The sequence below is a fragment of the Cyprinodon variegatus genome, unplaced genomic scaffold (genome assembly GCF_000732505.1).
Source record: "Cyprinodon variegatus isolate N-32 unplaced genomic scaffold, C_variegatus-1.0 Scaffold210, whole genome shotgun sequence".
NCBI classification, from domain to species: Eukaryota; Metazoa; Chordata; class Actinopteri; order Cyprinodontiformes; family Cyprinodontidae; genus Cyprinodon; species Cyprinodon variegatus.
In genome coordinates, this window is record NW_015150663.1 from 653154 (window position 1) to 664129 (window position 10976).

Below are 10976 nucleotides of genomic sequence, written 5' to 3' on the forward strand. Positions count from 1 at the left end.
AGGTTCACAGATATCAGATGTTATTCCCAAAATCTGGCTGAAGCTTGACACTCAAGGGTCAGAGCCTGCTAATATTGGTGTGCCCTCACAAACCACAGCTTTTCTATTTTTTCTTTTAACACTACATATTTAATTCAGTATATTGCACACTTTCTTCTGAATCTTGTTGTGCCTTACTTAGATTTAAGAATTAGACTTAGATTTATTTTGTGATTTTGTATTCACAAGTGTAGACAAAAAGAAATTTCATTTAGAACAGCTCTATAGACAATTTCATTTTTTAAAGTGCAGCCTTTGATAAGGTAAGCAGCAGTTGTTGTTGAGCTGCTATTGCTGCATCCAGCTCCTGAAGCACTCGCTTCTCCTGGCTCAAGGGAGGAAGAGGACGATGATGATGATGCTGTGAGGGTGGTAGCCCCCTGGATTAAAGAGGCTGACGTGGTTGAAGCAGCAGTGGTGCCATTGGCAGGAGAAAGTGTGGAAGCCGGAGGGGGTTGGGAGGAGCCGGCTGGGGATGTTTCAGCATTTGGCAGGGAAGCATCTACAGTGATTTCCTCATTCTCACCTGCAGAGGGCTGTGCTTCCCCTCTTGATGCTGAAGATTGCTTAGTATTGCTTGATCCCTACCACTTTGCAGGGTCCTTATTGTTTTATAACCTTTCTTTTTTACATGATCAGAGTCACTAAGGAAACTAAAATCAGCATTCTGATCATGGTATTACCCAACAGCCAGATTGATTTTGACTCTTTTTATTGAAGATCACTGAGCTAGGGTGACTGAATTGGCTGCTGCAGCTCCATGCCTGTCAATGTATATGCTAAGAAATCCTTAGTGAATGACTTAAATGGTACATAATTTTAATATCATATAGCCTGTAAAACTGATTTATCATTGTTTTAAAATATAGTACATATACAGAACATTTTTCATGGTTTGCGAATGCAAAAAAAAAAAAGAATATGCATCTTTCTAACTCTAACACTACAGTAGAGTAACCTAAATCCCATTCTCTACTTGTTCTGCTCAGTGTAAATTCTCCTGATGCAAAGTTTGGGATTGACCCAACTATTGAGAAATGGAAATGTCATGAGAGCTGTAGAGAACAAAATTTTGTTTTGTATACACTCTGTGTATAGAAAATGACCATAAAAGTTTCTAAGTCTACTAACTACGAGTTGAGCAACCTCTAAAGGACTAAACCTCCAAGAAATGAAATAAAAATAGAAGAATTCTCGTGTATTTATGATGAAGCTTTGATTTGTACTGTTGGTCTTAATCACACTTATTTAAGCTGACCTGAGCTCCTAATACAACATTTTGTCTTAACACATCTTGCTTCATTGTGTGCCTCACTCAGTGTGAGTGCTTTTTCTGCCTCAGCTTTCTGACTCATTTCCTAACAAAATGACTTTTATCACATGCTACGCCGCTGTGCCTGTCCAAAACAATTTGGGTCACACCATGTGAAACAGGGAACAGAGTTATATTGGGACCAGTTTTGGATCAGGCTGAAAAGCCTTAGGAGAGCATTAAGGCAAAGACTGAAGCAAGAACTGGATGTAGTTAGAAAGTTAGTGGAAAGGTGAGGTAAGTACAGTAATTAAACACAAAAGACTTTTAAATTATGGCTGGAGATTAAAGATCACAAGCTGGATATCATGTATGGTGATATCCTTGTTACTATATGGCTTTAGATGAGCTATAAAAAATATAGGTTCTTTTTAGACTAATGTATAGTGTTCTGATATTCCTTTTTTTAATTAACACTCTTGACAAGTCACCGCTGAAGCATGTTGAAAGGGCTGGGATTGTGTGACCTTTTTAACATTAATTTGTTATTCTTAAATAACATCTAATTTAAGCATTTCAAAATCATAATTTCTTTCTTAAAATAGAGAACAGACAAAATCCCCTTTCTTTCTTTTAGGCTTTAAAACCAAACTACTAACACACAACACCATTTAAAATATGCCAGACTGTGAGTATTTAGTGAAGGGTTTGTTATCTGTGGTGGCAAGATAAACATAGCAGTGTCTTGTTAACAGTGGCAGTAGTACAGCTGTTCTCTTCACCATTACATAGTAGCGGTTTAAAGGTTTCTCTTGTTTTCATGATGGGTTTTTGACTGGTCTATGGACGGTCCTTCGCTGGTGACCCACAGGTCTGTGGGGGTAATGTAATCCCCAGTGATGATGTTTCCAGTGAGGCTGCACTCCTAAGCTATCTGAGTATATACTGTACCTGAAATATCCAATATTTCACACTCCTAGCAGAAAGAAAGGGGCCACTCCAGCAGCTGCTATGGGGAGGCAAGTTGGCTGGAAATCAATGGCCGTTTGGCTGGCTTTTGGTCCAGAGGGTAACTTTTAAACCGCTATTATTGTAAATGCAGGTTGGGGATTGGCTGCCAGGCAACACTAAGTAATTTAATGTACTTTTTTGTAAGTTCAGGGAGGGTTCCTGGAGACCTTCTTTGTGGTGGCAGTCATATTTTATGGAGTGGTATGTAGTGGCAGTTTATCTGTAGCTGAGAGGTGGTTGTTGGTTACACTCATGAGAAAGAAACGGGTGTATCCCAGGATGTCTCTTGGACACAGTGCAGGTGATGGGAGACAGAAGGACTTTAAAAAATATATATTACTGCAAAAAAATGTCCCCACCCAATATCTGGTTCAGTAATTGAGTAAAATAGCTAATTATTTTTTCTGTGACACCATTGGGTTGTAACAGAACATGGCATATTATTATAACTCAATTAATCAAAGGGTCTGTTCAAGTGAAAGCTCTGCTGAGTGCAGGAACTTCTATTTGTGTCTAATGCAAGGGAACACATTTGGCGGGTTGGTGATTGTTAATCCCAGGTCCTGCTCCTGCCTATTGTGTCCTATGTTATATCACCCACTAAATGAAATTGAAAGATTACCCTTCCCAAAATGTGTTTGCTGCCTGCCTATTCATCTGAATGAATAATTAATGACAAGCTAAGTTAATGTACTGCAATAAATGGATATGTTTTGTGTTTAAATCGTCTAAATATATACTGGTTACTCATAAAAAAAAATAGAAATCTATGCATATTTCTGAAAAGGCTATTCGATAAGCAATAGAGGCTCTATATTTCCTTATGAGGGTCTGCATAAAAGAGTGTGGTTGATCAAGTCAAGCCATTGTGGATCTCTTATTTTTGATTCCTTTTAGGAGCCAAAAGATTATTCTTGTACTTTTGATATTATTTCCATTTGTCTCACTTAGTTACAAGATTATAGTATGAATTTGATTAAGAGGCAGTCTGCATGGAAACTCCATATAAGCAGTCTTTATGTTAGCTTTGGCTCAGGAGCAAGGCTTTACCTAAACCTCACCTATATTTAGCCAGCAGTCTATTTATGCTCAGTACAAACATCATCCTTAGTCTGACATGTTCTTTCAAAAGACAGATTTCGCCTCCGCTTCTCTCTATCTAAACAAAAGTTTGACTCATTCCCCATTGTTTGCAATCTAGCTCAACCCCTCCAATTCAGACAATGACCTACTTCTTTCTCCTCCTGTGATCAGACAGGTTTCTTGGCGTAACTATGTCTGCATTGTGATCTGTAATCATCATTCTCAATCATACAAACAACCTCCCACTTGGCCTAAACCAGAAGCTGGATCTCCTCCTTCATTAAGGTCCTAGACGTTGCAATTGTTCTCCCAGCAAAGGAACCTACTCCATGTAGTGTAGCATTTCCTCCAAGTAGATTTGCATTTCAAGCCTTCATTACCATGCACCTCCAAAGCATCCATGCCACACAACTCCTATTCTGTTATTTACTGTTACTTGGTATGACATCAATGCCTGGATTATCACAGCTTCAATACACTCTTATTGTGCAATAAGCCATTATATATTGGACAATGGTGGACCAATGTCAATGCAGGCTTTTTATGCTAACCCTAAAGGTTGCAGACCCTCTGCCACACACTTCCATTGAGACACATCAGAGGACCTGCCATGGCACCCCAGTCTGCAATGATATAACCAGTTCCCAGCTTGAGCCTCACAAAGACATGTGACATCCTGCTGCTGAGCTGGCTATAAGACCCACGCTCTCCCCTAATTTTACATCATTCACTTTCCCATGGACCAGAAGAAGAGCCCACATTGGGGTTTGTTTATAATTTCAATTCTGAAATTTGGGGTTTCTAAAGTGGGTCGGTCTATGTTCCTACCCTCACCGATGACCATAAAATCTGGATCATGACTGCAAAAATTTGCTTTTAAAATTAGCTTTCTCTGCAGGGTGGCTAGGCAGTTAGAGATAGGTTAAGGAGCTCAGTCATCCGAGAGAGACTCGTAGTAGAAGCGCATCTCCTCCACATCGAGATGAGTCAGCCGAGGTGGCTCAGACATCTTTGTCAGATTCTCCCCTTCAAGAGGTGTTCCCGTCAAGTCTTCTCAGGAGCAAGCCCAGGGGACGACCCAGTTACTGAAACACTACCTGAAGCAGGAAAAAGGAGACACAAGATGATAAATAAGAATAACTCAGGCATGAAAGAATGAGTAAAACCGATTACTTGAGAAGGATTGTTTTTATTCAAATCTAGTTTAAAATGAGGTCTATAGTTTAATCCTATGTGAGAAATTATGAAATTAATAAAGTCAATCAACCAAACTCCCAGTAAAAAAGAGGTGAGATAGAAAGAATTGTGCTTTTTTTTTGTAAAAATGCACTCCCATTCCATAACTTGATCTCATTCATTTCACTCTTGCCATATATGCATTTTTAGATTTGAAACATTTCTAAATGCTTTAAGCTTTATTGAATCTCTTTGAAAGTAATGAATGTGTTTATTAGTATTTTAGCAAACTCCCACTCAATTGTTCTGAAGGACGTACACAAAAATAAGCTTCTGATCTGCACACACTTTATAATTTTCTTTTCACAATTACAAATGTGAGTTGACAGAAGGATAATGAAGATTAAAATTGTCTTCTCAAACAATGGCAAAGGTATATTTGCATGACTGACTGCCCCTACTGGGTCTAGACCCTTTCTGATCTTATTATTGGATATAAGGCTAAGTTGCTGTTACTGCTTTACATCATAAAGAGTAGCTTATAGCTTTTACAGATGTTTTTACCTGACTGAAAGTATAGTCTTAGCCTATGTACATGCATTTGCAAAGCAACCTATACAGCAACTGTTAGAGGTAAGACTGGACAAGCTGTCAAAATTCAGCTCTTAGGCTTCCTGCAGTGATGCTTATAAAGGATTTGTAGGTTTAAAAATCTAAAGTGAGCAGTATTTGACATATATTTTATTAAACGAAAAGGAAACACTTACCTTGCCATAACTAATCACTAGTTTTTCTTGCATACTGCCTTATACACAATTTTAAAATCAAGTTAGGATTTAACTTTTAATTGTTTTCCTCTCCACATTGATGGAGATCCTATGTTGGACTACATTTATTAATTTTCATATGATTTAAATGCTTTTTTCCACAACATTAATATGTGCATTTTTATAGTTATGCTCATTGTTTGACTTCCAAGATATCTGGCAGTACTTTTTGCAAACAACTTGCATAGATGATGTCTGTAAATTATGATGGATGTAATGATTGTGGGTACACCAAGCAATATAAAAGGATAACACATTTTTTTTAGTCACTGCAAACATACATTTCAATGAACTTTTACCTCTGAATTTAAACTATCCATTAGGGAAAAGTGGGCAGGTTTAAAGGCAATCAGTATTTTTGCAATACAGCTTAATGTACACACCGCCTAAACAGTTCTTGCCTTGAGATTTTTTACTTACAATTTTTAAAGGAAAAGTCCAGTCACATTCAGCTTACAAACTTCTGAAAGTACTGTAAGTATGAAATTATTTCACACTTTTAATTAAGAGTAATTTCATTTGTATGTGTTTTACCGGAGACATCCATGTTTGTCAAGAAGGAAAATTATTATTAATTTGTGACGTCACTGTGCTGTATCGGCTGCTGAGCAAGTCCCAGTGCTTTATCTGGTGTTTGTCACAACGCACTACTATCAATGATGGTGTTGACCAGTGCACTATGCAAAGCAGAGAGTAACAGATTATTGACGTGTTTACTCTTCATTTTTTTCACTTTTACCCTATGATTTACAGCATCCAACTGCCATGCACGTTGGCCTTGTCACTTTAAATATAGCTATCATGAATTTCAATGGTGAAGCCCTCTCGAAATCTTAAATAATTGTTGTTGATTGCAGGCGTATCTCGTAGCTCCATTTGATTTTGCTTGTAAAGCAGAGAGAATGGCCTTCGGCTTACCGTCACGTCACTGCCAGAAGATGTCAGGAGTGAGGTGTTACTATATTTTGGCTAAAATGGCCGTTCCTGCCAGTGATCGTGATGAAAAATATTTTTTTTATTTTTTACTGATTAATGCTAAATTCATTAAATCACTGGAAACGTATTACTTTTCAGTATAAATAATGACCCATTGGTTATTCCATTGGTTAAACAACAGACTCTGTCATTGCCCTATGAAAAAGGAAAAAATAAAACATAGAATTCAAGTCATTTTCTTTTTTTTTATATAGCGCCATTTCACAACACATGTCATCTCAATGCATTTTACACTTCAACCAGATCATACAGTCAAATTGATTAAAAGTCTTCTATCTAAGGAAAACCAGTTGATTGCATCAACTCCTTGACTCAAAGACAGTCCCTCACACCAACCATGCTTGTAGTGACAGTGGATAGGAAAAACTCAATTTTAACAGGAAGTAACCTCCAGCAGAACCAAACTCAGTGTGTGCGGCCATCTACCAAGGCTGATTGGGGTTCAAGGAGACAGAAGCAGAGATACAAAATTCAACTGTGAACCAGCTCCACAGGCAGCCCCTTCCATTAAACACACAGCCAGGCAAATGAGCTTTGAGCCAGCTCCCACGTCAGAGGACAAAGAGATCACATCCAGCCAGTCACAGTCAGGGAAACAGGACTACACCAAAAAACAGGCCAAGCTCCAACATCTATAAACAAAGGAGTTGATGGCAGCAGCACAACTGATATTTCATACTAGGATGGTGTCATAGCCAAACAGGAACAAACCAGATGAAGCTACTATGAAAAAAAGCAAAGAGATCATGGAGTCAGAGATTAAACAAAAAAATTCTGCAGAGTAGGAAAATTGAGATAGAGTGAAGCAGCATGATGTAGGAGTCCCTATACCCTCCAGCAGCCTAAGCCTACAGCAGCATAAATACAGCAATAGCACTGGATAACCTGAGCAACTCTAACTATAAACTTTATCAAAAAGGAAAGTTTTAAGCTTACCCTTAAAAGTAGAAAGGGTGTCTGCCTCACAGACTAAAACTGGTAGTTGGTTCCACAGGAGAGGAGCCTGATAACTAAAAGATCTGCCTCCCATTCTACTTTAAGAAATTNTAAATGTTTGCCAATTATTTGTTTCTGATTTCTTACTGTAAGCCACATAGAATTAAGAGACTGTTAAAGATTTATTTTTTTCAGATTTTTCTTTATGTTACAGATTATGCAGATTATTTAAGAGAAAATTATCTGTAGTCAAAATAGCAGAGTAAAAAAAATATATTCACTGATAGGTGGTGTGTATATATGATTTAATGGTATTATTAGCAAAACATTGAACAATAAGATACATTCATTTATCCTCATAGCACTGACTTGTGATCCCCCTATCCTCATTCTTGATAGAAACTCTGCCTCAATAGGCACGCATTTGTCTTCATTCTTTTCACCATATTAAATCTATTGAACAGATAATGCCCTTTTTGTTGTCAATTTGATTAATGCAGCTCAAAGAAAATCAATTTCCAACCATCTTTCTCTTCTGTTTTATTTCATTCTCCAGTCTTTCATCCTATATCAGTCTATCAGTCAGGTTGTCATGGTAGTGGCTTCAATAAAATGATTTCAGACTGATTTAAAGCCGCTCTGCTTGAGTGATGGCATGGATTACTGAATCAACCGATATGGTTGTGTAAAAGCTTGATTTTCTGGGGAAGCATTAACTAAGCCTTGCTTTCTATAATGTGCCGAGTTGAAACTCAGGAGGAAGTCAAGGAATGCATGTTTTAACGCCATGTTATTTGAAAAGCTATGAAACAGAAATTAATTAATATCAAACGCCTGTTAATAGGTAATTTCAATACAAATGAAAGAAAAAAAACATAAATACTAAATATAAAAGAAAACAAAGCAGTTTATTAATTAACTAAACATAATAATGAAGACATTAAAAACACTGACATTTTTAGGAACGTTCAAAAATAATGAAAGAAACAAGAATTGATGACAATTACAAATGCAAATAAAATTTAACAAGCAAAGTAACTGAAAAAAAAAAGTCATTGTTAATCAGAGCGTTAAATTGGTAAAACTGCAAAACTAGATTAAATGAAAGAAATCTGCACAGAAAGCAACAGTAACACTATGGGAACTATTCGCTGATGGCTTAACGTTTAACCTCTCTCTTTCAAAAAACAATCCATGTGGAAAAAGTGATAAAACTCCAACACATTATGAAATAGGAGTTTCCATCCACTTGTCAGTTCCTGTTGTCTGTTCAAGTGACCTTTGCAGACCTCAATTTTAGTCACAGTGCTGTATGAGGTATGGAAAACCAACCAACGGCACTGGTATCCCTGGCTCTACCACTTCTCCTTTCAGTTCAACCACTACATCCATCTGCTGCAGGAGCTTTGGTTGGATGTTCGTATCCTGATGTGCTTCTATTTGGGACCGATTATCAGGAGCCTTTGTACCATGACAGGGGGACAGGTCAACCACTGGTTAATTTTTTACTGAAAAAAACGTTGTCTCCTCTTCCCTTCGTCATCGTAGAATAACATCATACATCACAACCACATCCAGTTGCTGAATTTTCTTATACAAAATGAATTTAAACTAAATAATATATCTTTGGAATCCAGTGACATTTTGTTTTGTTCTGCTTCACTTTATACATGTGTCCACTGCACCAATCACTGTTATGCTTCTGCTGAGTTTTCACCGTAGGAATTGCTCCAAATGTCCCCTTTAGATTGCTGACAGTTCAGTCCTTAATGCACCTTTGCATAGAGAAAACATATAAATCACTTGCTCCCCTCGCTGCATCCTTACAAATCAAAGTTCTACATTTATGAATAGGGAGAACTTTTTATATACACACATAGAAAAAACATCCAAACATTAGCTTAGGCTTTAAGCAAACCAAGCAAAAAAAGTTTCAGTAGAACAAAGAAATACCTTTGTTAAAGACTAGTTTTTGTATCATATCAAATCATATTTAGAAACAGATACAAAAATGTGTGTATCTGGTGATGTGTTGTAATAACATTATAATACCTTTGAGTTGCTGTGGCACATGAGGGCTGTCCTGGAAATAAATATTTGTGGCTTTAATTAAAAAATATATATCATTGTGAATGTCTAGATTGAGGGAGAATGATCAACACCTGTGTTGTTTTACTGCTCTTTTAACAATAGAGTTCTTATAGTGTCCGTGACACCTTTCCACTGAACCAAAACAATGGGAAAAAATATCAATATAGCAAACTTGGGAATTATTTTACACTCCACTGTAATTAAAGACATAACAAAAGACAATGTGACCTAATACAGATGTATTTTTTTTGTCAAAATCTGACTGTCAAAATCTGAAGGCTAAAGTTGACCAGAAGTGATGCAAAGAGGGAGGTCAGGGTTAATTACTGTACCAAGCTCATTCAGAAATATTTCAGGGAGATGGCAGGCATGCAAAAACAGTGTTGATATACTAAAATTAGGCCTGGACTGGTCTGAACGAGCACTGCCTGTTGTTATCTGAGCAATTTGCCCTAAATAACCTGGTTAACTGCCTTAAAGTAGAAACATCTGACTATGCTGAGCTAGTCATGTCAGACGGCCTAACATTTTGCCCCCTTGAAGGGAGATGCTATTTTCATGCATCTTAGTGCATATCATATGAAAAGTTTGCAAAATAAAAGGTTGCTTTCTGATGGATTATACTTACCAGGTAAGAATAGGTCCTTGTCGCAAAAGTGACCTTAGATATCTATGCTTATAATTACTGAAAAATCAAAAATAAATATGATTAAAATAATAGATCAGTTCAAAAGGCCAATCATGTTCGCTTCGTCCCTAGAAAATAATAGAAACTTCACCAGAAAACAGTTCTGCTCATAGTCTGTTTAAGATTCAGATATCGTTCATTATTTAACTGAATCATGCTATCATGTTTTGAACACATAGATATTTATGTAATTGAGGAAGAAAAAATTTTCTAATAAAGATAAAAAACTGTACTTCAACACACTTTTGTCTATTTATTTGAACACTACCATGTGTTTTTTATTGAATGAAATTATTAGAAATACATTATAAGACTGAAATATAAATGCATAAAGCATACTGAAATCAACTAAGGTTAAGATACATTACTCATCAGGTAGTGTCTTTAAATCCAAACATAATCCTTTGTGAATGCTGCTACCTCTCTCCCCTGCACTGATTCACCTTTGTGTTTTTTATTTTTACAGTTGTATGGTACTGTCAACTCTGTCAGCAAGTCCAACACATACAGAGTTGCACCCTAAATATGTGCTTCACTGTCTGAAGGACAGCTGACCTTCTTCTTTTGACTCTGCTTTATCTCTCTGATAGTGACTGAGATATATCTGTGGAAACATCCGCTTCTTCACTGCTACCTGTATTGTCAGCCACAGCAGAAACGCTCAGTTTATGTCCCAAGATTCCTTTTTTCATCATGGAACAGCACAACAAAATCACAGAATAATAATCTGGAAGTGTTTTTTAGGGTGATTTTAATCATATTTTTTAACGATTGCTATTTCAGCAGCTTGATATTTATTGCAACAGTGTTTTAGCAGTGTTATTTTTACATACATATATATGGGTTTGTAAAGAGAAGAGAGTGACATAAGTACTCT